The following is a 13,942-nucleotide window of genomic DNA, read 5'->3' on the forward strand; positions in this document are numbered from 1 at the left end:
CTATTTAGAAACGTATTTCATCTGATCTTTCCTATTGCTTTTTGTATGTCTTCAACATTCTCTTGAAAAAACTAGCAGTAACTCCTAAACATCAGCTTTCTTAACAATTTTTTTTCTATAATTAATTTCTAATATCAACAAGAAGAAATGTTGTGCTTTTTTTTCCCACTCTTATTACATTCAAATTCAGGAATTTGGATGAATTTACAAAAAGAAAAATATATGTATCTGTTGTGAGTGGCTTAATTTTTAAAATAAAACATATAATTTTTCAGACTGATTATCTAATAAACTTCTGAAAGTATCAAGTCATGCCTTGGAAACTCATTCTAGTAGATTTGTTTTCTTCTTTGGATTTACTATGCATTTATACACTTAAAAGAAAAAAGAAATAACTTCAGAATCTTTTTTTGGTTAACATATTTAGATAAATCAATAACTTCCATGAGGGATGCTCCAAAAGTAATGGCTTCTATTTTACTATGTTGGCACACACCATCAGAGGCAGATATTGCTGGAATGGCAGTAGAGGTTGAACCTTCACAGAATGTGCCATTACACTGACGTTCATTGGTGCTCACTGAATGCTTACAGAAAGCAAAGGGTGGATGTTAGCACAGTGAAGTGGTGAATGGTGCATTTCAGCATTGACAACAGTGACATGAAACACAAGCCACATTCCAAATGGACATGTAGATTTTTATGAGCATGGCCTACAGGCTTTTGGTCATTGCTGATGAAAATACATAGCTAATGTTGGTGACTAGGTTGATAAATAGTGTTATGTAACCGAGAATTTGTTTTCTCCAATAGTGTTATAGTTGTTATTGTTGTATATCTCATAGATTCCATGATATATATATGACATTACATTCTATGTGACCTATGCAAATTTCTTTTTAAGAATACGTGGAATCCAAAACATATATGTATGCAAATAGTGCTATTTTTTTTTCAAAGAATCTACAGCATAAAGTTTCTAATTTAATATTATCTTTAATATTATCTTCTTAGCTCATGGAGAAGTAACACATTATTTTCATACCATTTTAGAAATAAAGATCTTAGAAGAGTATCTGTTAGCAAAACCTTCTATTTGAGGTAATTCAGAACTTAAAGCATGACCCAGATTACGTATTCCTTTCCAAACACACAAAGTGCATTGGAGTAGAAAAAAAGTGTTAACTAGTGTCTTTTTAGTGTCCTTGAAAGATACTCATTTTTATTCTTCTAGCTTGAGAAATGATATCTACTTGACTTGGCTTTCTTGACTTTCTCTCATCAGAATAAATGGTCCTTTGGAACTCATTAAATAGTAAAATATGTGTGGTTACAGAATAGAAGCTTATGATGTGAAAGTACAGAAAAAAGAAATTCTGTCGTGAAATAGTATCACCCATCAAAATAATATTGAACAACACTGTAGAAAAGTTTTTGCTCATTAATTGCTTTTTTAATCTAGTGAGATAGATGACAATTCTGTGTAAAGAGAATTTAAGGTCAATGAGTAATTTATGTGACAGATTTAATCAATCAATTAATTTAATAATTAATTAGACAAATAAATAGAACAATGTGCTTTCAAAGGGATATACAGTACATTTAAGTCAAGACACTAAGATAACCCAGCTGAAATATTAAGCGCAGCTGGCTATTGAACTGCCCATGGATCTTGTGCACCTATTTCTCTTCTTAAGATCTAAATTTTGGGATATTCTCTTAACAGTAAGGGCTTGACTTAGATATTCTCATCCATAAGAACAGTGCTAATGTCACCTAACTCTGTATAACTGTTTATTATATTGGCATGCTAGAACAATTACAGCAGAATTTGTGCATTTCTTTACTCCAAAGTTAATTTCATGGTATTCTTTTTATACTGTTCCAAGGTTAATAAGTGTTGAAAGTTAACCAGAAAAAGTGATGCAAAAAACTGAAGCTGGAACAAAGGAAATCTCAGCTTTAAAAGGTTTCCTAAAGTTATCTGCAGAAGGTAGAACAGAACAGTCTCCATTCACAGCTGAAAGGTGTTGTTTTTTTGTTTGTTTGTTTGTTTGTTTAGGAGGAACTCATACTATTTTTTGTTATTTATATTATCTCTAATATATATTTGATTATCTCTTTTATCTTTGTTTTCCCCACATCCACTTGATATATTAGCTTACTATTGCTTTGAACACTTGAACAAAAAAAAATTGTAGCAAAATGGTTCTGTGATATGACCAGAGTGACAGGAAATGTTTTACTACTCTCTGTAGGCAGATGATCAAGATTCTTTTAATTGCAAAACAAATGGCAACAATCTACTAAGAGCTATTGTCCTCTAGTTATTGGCTCAGTTGTCTGCGCTATATTCTTGAAATACTCTTTTTTTCAGATTTAATGGTGGTTTCAAAAATAGCTTTACAATTTCTAAAAAAAGGATTCCTTGTCAATATACTATACTGCATTTAAACAAACAAACAATAAATTGAAATCCAAAACAGGAAGAATATAAAAGCAGACAGTCATAAGTCAGACAGAAATTGAAGGTAAGTAAATCTGCATGTGCTTCTCAATGGGAAAAACCCTAATATTTCTGTTTTTATGTGAATAATTGTCTTCTGGTAAAGAGGGTTGTTTTTTGTTTTTTGTTTTTTGTTTTTTCACAGTGGATTCATCTTCCTTAAGGGATGAAGGAAAACATTTAAAATATAAAGACACAGCTGAGCTAGGAAAAATTCCCAAATATTAGACGTGATTATTTCTTCTAAACTCTCATTATGAATCTGCCCTAGGAGACTTTTCTCACCTCTGCGGGACATACACAGAGAAGATCTGGAGTCTCTAGAAGAAGCCCCACTTCTAATTCTGAACAGAAACAACATCTCAAAGCTCTTAGAAATACATTCTTCCTGTCAAATAGTTGGAAAAATTTATCATATTAGCTGAAGAATTTGTTGGCTTAGATAAAGGCAGAAGGATGTAGTACTTAGAATTCAAATGACTTTTTAATGGTTCAGAACAATGACAGTTGAGTCTTCAGTAGTGGTCATTTTTGGTCTCAAATACCTTTTTTGTTTGTAGTATCTTTCTCACAGGAGCCTTGCCTATGCTTCCCTCACTTTTTAATGTATTGTATTGACATGGGAGGATATGATTTATCTGTACCAAAATCAACATACAGTCTTCTATATGTTATACATACACTGACTGATATTGTACGCCAAGTAACAAATACATTTTTGTTGACAGCTAATAGTAAAAAGAACAATATAAAGGAACAACAGTAAAAAGAGCAATTTTCACAATGTAAAAAGTTATTAAATATAATAAAATATTCTTTTCTAGATAAAAAGAAGAGAAAGAATTAAGGATATAATGGACTTTGAATAACATCTCAGTGGTAATGATATATAATTACTCTTCATCCCTTCCATCATCAATGAAGCTTCAAAACATTGATCAAAGATGATGACTAACACTGCTGCTTAGGTTGCAGCACATTGTTATAATTTCTCACCCTCACCATAATTGTAGCATGAGCCAGCATGAAGATGAATATTTTGTCTTAGATGGTTTTTCATTCCAGACAGATAGGACAGGAGTTTGACAGAAACTAGCTGTATTAGAACATCAGTGTCAATAGATCTATCATGGGCAGTTGCCTGAAATGGGTGAAAATACTCTGAACATTTTATTTACTATATAATACAAAAGCATTACTCACTGTCAGACCCTTGCTTCACAGAGAAGCCATGTATTGCCTCAATCAACAGACTGCAAACTGAAGTGATCTGAAGTTAAACATATAAACTGGTGATAAAATGTGTTTATTACCTTACTTCAAAGATTAATATGATTTGTCATTAAAAATGCTAAATTTGAATGGTTCTATCGAGTAAAACTTGATTATAAATTTTTCAAAAGTCTTGTATGATGCTGATTCATCAGCACTAAAAGTGCTGTGAGAATTTTACATAACTGATTAATTACACATATAGAAATAAGTAGGAAAAATAGGATTAAAAAATAAAGATAATGAGTTTCATTTTGATAATTTATATTAAAAAATGAGACTATTATTAAAAAATGAGACTATTATTTAATTGAAAGATTGCCATTCAAAAGATTAAGATTGAAAGAACAACAAACCTAATTTTCTGGACAATGGAAAATAATTTATTGAGGATTTTTGCTTGCTGATTTTTTTTTTTTTTTCTTGGAAGAAATCTGTTGACATTATTGTAGAATCATAGAATGGGTTGGATCAGAAGGGACATTAAAAGTATCTGATTCCAGTCCTCACTACCATGGGCAAAGTTGCCAATAAGTAAATAAGGGACTAGATCAAGTTGCCCAGGGCCTTATCCAACCAGGCCTTGAACAGCTCCAGCGGCATCCACAGCTTTTCTGAGAAACCTATTCCAGTGCCTTGCCACCCTCAAGATGAAAAGTTTCCCCCTAAACTTTAATCTACATTTCAACTTTTGGTTTAAAATCATTCCCTCTTGTCCAGTCATTATCAGACCATGTAAAAACTCTGTCTGCCTTCTGAGACATCTCCTTTCAAGTACTGGAAGACAGCAATGAGGTCCACCCCCAGCCTCCTCTTCTCCAGGCTGAACAAGGCCAGCTCCCTCATAGTGTGTTTGTAGGAGAGATGCTCTCATCCTTTGGTCATTTTGTAGACCTCCTCTTTACCCACTGTCTCTCTCCAATTTGTAGGAGGGAGAGGAGGTTCTTTTTAATATATATACCTGGTGTGAGATTAAGAAACAAGGGTTCAAATGTTGGTCTGACCAGTTTATTACAGATCTTAATCAGGGAGATGGGGAAGGGAAGGACGGACACTATTATGAATTAGGGGAATGGGGAAGGGAAGGAGGACAATAGAAAGGATAGTAAAGAAGAAGCAAGGAGTCTTTATAGGAAGCAAGAGGGAGATAGTCACCACCATGGATCCAGTGTGGTTCGTAGTTCAGTCTTCAGTAGCGGTGGGTCATCAGGCATTGTTGTTCCATTGAGGATGACGGTGACCATGGCGATGATGGCCACTGTTCATTGGTAGTACCAATTTATTTATAAGTCCAAAGTGGTCAAGTCAGCCTTCTTTGGAGAGACAGCTCAAATCCAAAGTAGTAGAGTCAGTTTTCCTTGGAGTGGCAGCTGCTGGTTCTGGAATCTCAGCAGAAACATTTTTGTTCCTATCTTCCTGGCCTTGCAATAAATTCAGACATGGAGTCAATAAATCATAGAATAGACCACAGAAATCATTCTCTAAGGCTTTTAAGAAATACATGAATATGAGCACTCTTGTCATATTTGCTACAGCAGTGTTAAAAAAAAAAAAAAAAAAAGATTAACCTTTCAAGATTTTCTTTCCGAATGAAAATGTTAGTTGCTTTTCAGAATTTAGGAAAATATCAAGATATTTTTAAGGAAGTAAATTGTTTAAAGCACCATATCCTGAAATGATTTTAATTTAAAAAGAAAGGCTTTCACTTGGCCCTAGAAATAGATCTACTATACAGTTAAATTTTCAGGGAAGTAGGGATCTTCAGACTGCTTTCTCTGCCTAATACTTCACAGAACCGCAAAATCACAGAATCACAAAATGGCCAGGGTAGGAAGGGACCTCAAGGATCATCAAGCTCCAACTCCCCTGCCACATGCAGGAGCATAAACTGGATTGATAACTATTTAGGTTGTACAGTTAGGTTGCAGTTGGACTTGATAATCTTGAAGGTTTTTTCCAACCTGAGCAATTCTATGATTCTATGATTCTGTTACATGTATGACTATGTGCTACTATATCCTCAACCTTACTCCTTCCTTTTCAGAATCTGGAATTAAAAATATTTTCTAATATTATCAACAGTATATCAAGGATATTGAGATATATTTCTGCACCCACAGGAGAGTGATAAAGCTGGTATAAGGAATGGAAGTCATATCCTACGAGGAAGAACTGAGTACACTTGGTTTGCCTAATCTCAAGGAAAGTAAGTTAAGAGGCAATCTCATTGCTCTCTGAAACTTCCTTAAGTAGAGATGTGAAGAAGGAGGTGTCAATTTCTTCTCTTTGGTAATTTATAGCAGTGCATGTAGGAATGGTATAAAACTCTGCCTTAAGAGTTTCAGACTGAATATTAGGAAAAATTCCTTTACTTTGAGTGTGATCAAAAAGTGGAATTTCTGAGTGGTGTCACTGATGCCTCATGCCTGTGTGTGCTCAAGAGGCATTTGGATCTCTACCATATTTGAAAAATCGTGGCTGTCCGGTGAAGTCCCCAGTGACTGGGAAAAGGGAAACATTGCTCCTATTTTTAGGAAAGGGAGAAAGGAATTACAGGCTGGTAATCCTCACCTCTGTGCCTGGGAAGATCATGGAGCAGATCCTCCCAAAAGCTATGTTAAGGCACATTTAAGATAAGAGGTGATTTGAGACAGCCAGCATGGCTTCGCCAATGGCAGATCTTGCCTGATCAATCTGGTGGCCTTCTATGATGGAGTGACAGCTTCGGTGGATGGGGGAAGGACAATGGATGTTATCTACCTGGACTTCTGCAAAGCCTTTGACATGGTCCCTCACCACATCCTTCTCCCTAAATTGGAGAGATGTGGGTTTGAAGGATGGACTGTTCGATGGATTAGGAATTGGCTGGCTGGACACAGCCAAAGAGTTGTGATCAATGATTCTGTGTCAGGGTAGAGGCCGACTGCAAGCACTGTCCCTCAGGTGTTGATCTTGGGACTGGTGCTCTTCAACATTTTTATCAGTGACATAGACAATGGCATTTAGTGCCCCCTCAGCAAGTTTGCAGGTGACACCAACCTGAGCAGTGCAGTCAATACACTAGAAGGAAGGGAAGCCATCCAGAGGGACCTGGACAGGCTGGAGAAGAGGGCCTATGAAAATCTAATGAGGTTCAATAAGGCCAAGGGCAGGGTGTTGCAGTTGGGTCTCAGCAATCCCAGGTATTTATGCATGCTGGGGGAAGTTCTCCTTGAGAGCAGCCCTGCAGAGAAGGACTTGAGGGTCCTGCTGGATGAGAAGCTGGACATGAGCCAGCAGTGTGAGCTTGCAGCCCAGAAGGCCAACTGTGTTCTGGGCTGCATTAAAAAAGGAGTGGCCAGCAGGGAGAAGAAGGTGATTGTCCCCCTCTACTCAGCTCTTGTGAGGCCTCATCTGAAGTATTGCGTCCAGGCCTGGGGCCCCCAGTACGGGAAGGACGTGTAGTTCTTAGAGTGGGTCCAGTGGAGGGCCACTAAGATGATCAGAGAGGTGGAGCACCTCTCCTATGAGGAAAGGTTGAGGGAACTGGGATTGTTTAGCTTGGAGAAGAGAAGGCTCTGGGGAGACCTCATTGAGGCTCTCCAATACTTGAAAGGAGCATATAAACAGGAGGGGGAATGGCTGTTTATGAGGGTGGATAGTGATAAGACAAGGGGGAATTGTTTTAAACAAGGGGGCTTCAGGTTAGATATTAGGAGGAAGCTTTTCATTCAGAGGGTGGTGAAGCACTAGAACATGTTGCCAATTGATGTTGCGGCTGCCCCATCCCTGAATGCATTCAAGGCTAGGCTGGATGTGGCTCAGGGCAGCCTGCTGTAATGGTTGGCAACCCAGCGCATAGCAGGAGGCTTGAAACTAGATCATTGTGGTCCTTTTCAACCCAGGCCATTCTATGACTCTATGATGCTTCTGTGATTCTATAATGCCCTTAATAACATGCCTTACCCTTTGGAAAGCTTCCTTTGAAGGTTTCTTACAACTGAAATAAACTGATCTATTCTATTCTATTCTTTCATGAAATTCACAAACACTTTTTATTTACTCTCTGAAATAGAAAATTTATGATAGTACAAATTTATGATAGAATCTGTTTTTGCTGTCTTCAGTACCAGTTCTTTGATACCATTCCTACACAGCTGTCAGTCTTTGTGCTCAATTTTTCTGTTTTTTATCTTTAGAGGAATGGATTACACACTTAATATAAATTTCTCATCTATGGATACGTATATATACATATATATATATAAGTTAATTTTTTTCATCTTTGTCCAAGAACACTGTAGAATTTTAATGAAACTTCTGTAGTATTTCTGTAGCACCTTTTTAAGAAATCTATTTAGTATAAATACAGCTTGGTACAGTAATCTGTGTGAAGATTTTTTTGAGATTGTATTTATTTCTGTTCTGTTTAGAAGAAGATTACCATCTACCACGCAGACAGCAGTAAGTTGTGTGATCAGTTCCTCAAATGGGAGATATGTCAGGCAGGTTTTTTTTGACTACAGTAGCCATAGGTACACTTCATTTTTTAAGTACTTCCTATACTTTTTTCATCCAAGAAGTGATGATTTCACAACCATATAAATCTGAATAATTGTGTTTTGCACTTTTAAATTGAAATTAATTTTCTTTTCTCATTTTTCCTTTCATTTTTTAAACTGAAATTTGTCAACATGAAATTCCTTCACGTACAACTGTTGAAATGTGTAACAAAGCCATGTATGAAAAGGATTGGCTGAGAACAATAAGCACTCTTAGAATATCGCTAAGGTCACATAGTTTGGTTGCAAATTATTATTTTTGTATGCCAACATACATTCTCCAAATATAATGGTGATAGCAGATGCTTTTACTTTTTCTATGAACTTGACAAAACCTTGTAATAAAAGCTTGTTAAAAGCATTCTAAAACCTGACTCAGATATACCAAGAAACCAAAGTATTTGCTGTAAGCAAAAAGAATAGTGTTTTCTTAACACTTCTGAGAATTATGTTATTAATTTGTCCATAGAAGTATCTGGACAAAGGTTTATGAGAATGCAGTGCAGAAACTTTCCGTGTTGTGATTCTAGGAGTATTGTCTTTCTTGGAATAGGGAAAATAAACAAATGAAATGGCATTTTTTGAAATAAATATAGTAAGTTTAACTCACATCTATCATGTTATATTAATGATATGAATAGAGCACAGTTATGACTAATCTGAGAACTAATGACTCAACTTCTTAGACTGCACTGAATATTTTCACTAATCTAGATTTTTTTTTGTGTTTGATTTGCCCAATCAGGTATGACTAAAACATGCAATGCACCCTTTCCTTTGTTCTTATCAACTTGACTGTCAGTCATACTTAAGTTAATTAACAGAAATAAAATGATGGTACCTAGTTAATCTGCAATGCATTTGTATAGCACAGTTACTGAAACTGGACAGACATTTATTTACTCTCTTATATAAATTTTCATTAGTTAATTGGATCAAGTATGTCTGTATCAAGTCAAGAAAGAGCTCGTGTTTGACAGATGACATTCACTATTAGAACACAACACATCTGTTCTTTCCCAAATTTTCCCAGGCTTCCTTTCCTTAATTATGAAAGAAAAGTTTAATTGATGGCTAAAAATGCTGTTCACAGTTATTAAAATCAATTTTATCTTACTAAAATCTAGAATTTCCTTCTTTGGTAACTTTGAGAGAAGTTCTCATTTCACAGTTCAACACTTTTGATATAAGCATTTGTTAGTTAATACTTACAAAAATTCTTTTCTTAGTGTTATATTGCACTCTGACAGATTTTCACCCACATCTCCAAGCCTACAGAACAAATAGACAGAATTTTTAGTGGGATTTGTTGTAACATAACTTCTGAATAGTGTCATAACACTTCATAAGGGTATTTTCATTATGACTATTATATATTGTATTCTAAATGATAGCACTGAAGTGAAACTTTTTCATCTTATCTATTCAGAAAATTTTGGCCTTCTCAAACAAAAATGTTTTGGCAGGTCAAAATGTAATGCTTTAATTATTTTTTTGTTTCACAAAAATACAGATATTTCATAGGATGTAAAGATGAGTATTTTCATCCAGCTCCACTAAGACCTTGGTTTAATATTTAATTAATATACCTTCCAGAGTAATATTTTAATAAATTCTTTGACATCTTTGATCATGCTAATGAGTTGCTTAGTAGAAAACTCATACATCACTTTCTTACTTTACTATCATTCTCTCTTGCCTATCTTTGTAATTTCCATCATTACAGGGAAAAGTTGTTGTTTATGTTTTACAGAAAATCTCCATTGTAGATATTTCATTAGGAAAAAAATATACACTAACATCACTGTCACTGAACTCTTTGAACAATAGTTCAGGCTTTTTTTATAGCTGCAATTCTTCATGTATTTGTCCTCCATGAAGTGTTTATTATATTCCACATAAATAATGTCCTCAAACAATGAAGTCTCTGTTCTCTCTGAAGTTTTGGCTGTTTATCAGCATTTTTCTGTTTTAATATTTTTTATTATTATTATTTTAGTATTACCTCAGGGCTAAATTCCAGTGAATTTTCTAAACTCACTCTCAAATTCAAGCAAGTTGATTTGATTTTAGTCCTCTTCCGTCTTACATGTATCATACTTAGCTTTTCACTACACTATGTCTCAAGAGTAAATCAGAGTAATTAACTTCTGTCCTATCTGGCTAATTGCTGCATCAATCTTTCAAATTTATGCAATGAAAATAATAATAATAAGATGTAAAAATTGTAAAATTTTCTTTTATAGGGAAATTCAAGAGGTTGGTTTTCAGCTTTTAACCTCACTCAGATTCTGAGTATATCTAATATTTATTGCTGTGAATGACATACTAAACGTCCTTTTTGTTGTTGCTAAAAGCAAGCATGTTCAGGAAAAAATCTAAGAAAACACTGTTCTCTATGTTTACTCCTTATTAGAGGAATTCTATTTTGAAGTTTTATTAGTAACTGCTACCAATACAAATAAAGGGAATAAATATAAACCTCCACAACGTACAACTTTCTGGTATTTTTCCTTAATGCTTTATATTCTTTACAGTTGCTTTACTGCTGTGTGACAATTTCAAAGTGTCAGCAGGTATTTCTTGTTTAGTAGTGCATCCACTTAAAATACAGTGCACTGCATAAGGAGGCAGACCTGGAAGACATTGGGAAGACATTAGAACTGTGGGAATTGTCCTCCGAGGATATCTGTTAGCAAAGCACAGCAGTGTACTGACTGTTCTATCTTGTATTAAAAGCCTTCACACAAAAACAGTCAGAAAAAAATTGCAGTGGACATAGGTTAAAATCTGTTTGCAACGGGATTTCGTAGTCATCTCTCCTTTCTTGGAGAATTCCTGAATAGCAGATTATGATACTTGCAGAGACATAGGCAGTATTAACTGTTTCTTCTTCAAGATCCCTCACCTTGCCTGGAAGAAAAGCAAAACAGCACACAAAACCAACCAATCAAACAAAGAACTGTAACTTGGTTAGAGAGAAAGAAAGACAATGAGTGAACTTCATCTTGAAACTGCAGCTGGAAAAAAGGAGAGGTAGGTTCCCACTGCTGATGGTGATGACACTGTTCTGCATAAAGTAAAACAGTAGAAAAAGAAAAACCATCAATCCGTAACACCCCCTGGTCTGTAGTCTGTAGTACTTTCAAGGGAATTATATGGTGCAGTTCACAACTTATGTGATATATGTTCTTGTGTCAGTCTGGATGAAAGTAGAATCTGGTTTTCTTTATTTCCCTGCAACTTAGATACTAGAAGCTATCAAGCATGGAAATATCTAGCCCTGCCCCATGTTCAGACTAAAAATTTTTAAGATAAGAAATTTCTTGACCCTGCAGAAAATGAAACCATAAATGTATCTGGCACAATCTGACCTGCATCTATGAGAAAGGCAGAAACTTAAGAAACTGTAGGAAAGATGTATCAGGAGGTAAGTCTAAGCAAAAGCTTAGAAACAGAATACCTGATTGTCCTTGAAGAAAAAAAAATCCTATTTTTATCACTATTCTATATAATGACATCACGTGACAAGCTGTTTTATGCGTAAGCACATCACCAGGTGCACTTCCTGTGTCCTGTGCTTCTAGCAGTCCCAGCTACTCTCATATGAGTTCTGGCACTCCAAGAAGATACACTGAGAAGAGATAGTCTACAGTCCCCATAAGTCTCTGGTACTCCCCACATGATTTCTGATTCCAGGTCGGGGGGGATATCTCTCTGCCCTTCCAGGAATCCAACAGTGAGCACCTGCTGATAAGGACTTGGACTATCTCTCTCCCATTTTGCTTTTGGTTCACTTCATTTATTATTCATAATTATTCTGTATTATCTCATATTTCTTTTAATAAATTAGTTCTCTCACCTCAATCAAATCTTTTTTTTTTTCTTTCTTTTTTTTTTTTTTTTCATATTTCCACTCCTTCTCGTGCAGGGAGGGAGGGGTGTAGCACATTATCTCTTCAAACCACAACACAATAATGACTAAGAGCATAAGATCAATAAACTGGAGCAAATGGTGAAGAGTTTAAATGGAAAAAAAGTTAGTGATGATAAGGTGAAGCAAAGTATATGATTGAGACTGTTTAGCGATCCCTGGTGAGCAGCCCTGGCCTGACCAGCACAGCCTGGAGCAAAACTATAAACTGTTCTACAATCACAACACAGGTATCTGACTTTACTTTTGTGGTCAGGCCAACTGGATTTTTTCCCATAACATTGATGAGGACACAACAGAGATAGGACAGGGAACAGAATTAATAAACTCCCTAGAAGTCTTTTTAGGACCTCACAGAAACTGAAAGATCTTGAGAGGGCCAGTTTAGAGGTCAGATTCTGTCATAAGATGTTTAATGGAATATACAGATATATTTTTTTTTAATGATAAATGTCTTCAATAAAAGTTTAAGCTTAGAAAATTAAATGAATCAATTAATGACTCAAGATCTGTGTACCATGAAGTTCAGTAATGTTCTGACAGTTACATAAGACTAACCTGTGCAAAGGCTGTGTCCTTTCAGTGTAATAGTGTGATTTATTTGTTTTCTCTAAAACTGTGGAAGTGGGATTTAAATACCCTGCCTCATATCAAAGGACTTTAAGAAACAATTTCCTGTAGAGGTTATATGTCATTCCTTACTGTAAAGCAATTCTGTTTAGAGGCTGATGAGTTCAGTTATACTGGTGAGAACATAGAAATCTCAAGTGGACTAAAAAAAAAACTACAGGTGTTCTTTAATTCATGGTATTACAACACTTTGTAGCACCTCAGAAGGTTTTCAACTGATAAACTCTTTAACACTGCAGCTGCAATGAAAAAGGAAAGTGGATTCCTCTGAAGTTTGCTGCCACAGCTGCTTGTCTGTAGAAATTCTGTATGACATACCATGATGCATGATCCTATGTTTAGTATGGTTCAGAGGAACATCTTTCACAACTGATGCTTAGTTCTCCTGTTTGTATAAAAGACTTCTAAGAGTTCCTTTCCTCTGTAAGTCATAGCCATTATTCAATGCAGCCTAGACCTTTTAATATATTAGTGTAATGACAGTTGTCTGAGTGCATACAACTGAATCGGGCATTTAACAGTGCACACTTCACTGTATTAATCATAAAGAATAACGTTTCAATGCAGTGCTGTTTTAGAAGAAGGATATTTTGTCAAAGTTTAATCACTTACCACTAAAGTCTGAGCTATAAATTGACAGCACTATTCTACTGAAATATTTATGAGATCTAAAGCACAGTCCTATTCTAATCTTCCCTTCTATCCTGAGAGCAGTGTCATAATTTTGTACATATTTTTTTTGTGAAGAGTAAAGATTAGGTCTGATATCAAAAACATCACACTCAGAAATACTTAAATGGTTACTATTTGAATTAGTTCGCAAACAGGAAGAAATCAGATTAACTTACTGGTTGGAAAACTAACAACTGTAATGTCTTACTGTCTTCTCTATGGTTTGTTTGGCGCCCTAATATGTATTCAGGTCTGCGAACTGTGTGATCAACTTCAAATTATTATTTTTGTTGTGTTAGTAACATGGCACTAAAATATCTGTAAAAAAGTGAATTGTGTTTATTCTAGACAAATAATCATCAGGATTATAAATTAAATTCTGCATGG

The sequence above is a fragment of the Phasianus colchicus genome, chromosome 3 (genome assembly GCF_987193195.1).
Source record: "Phasianus colchicus chromosome 3, bPhaCol1.hap1.1, whole genome shotgun sequence".
Classification (NCBI taxonomy): domain Eukaryota; kingdom Metazoa; phylum Chordata; class Aves; order Galliformes; family Phasianidae; genus Phasianus; species Phasianus colchicus.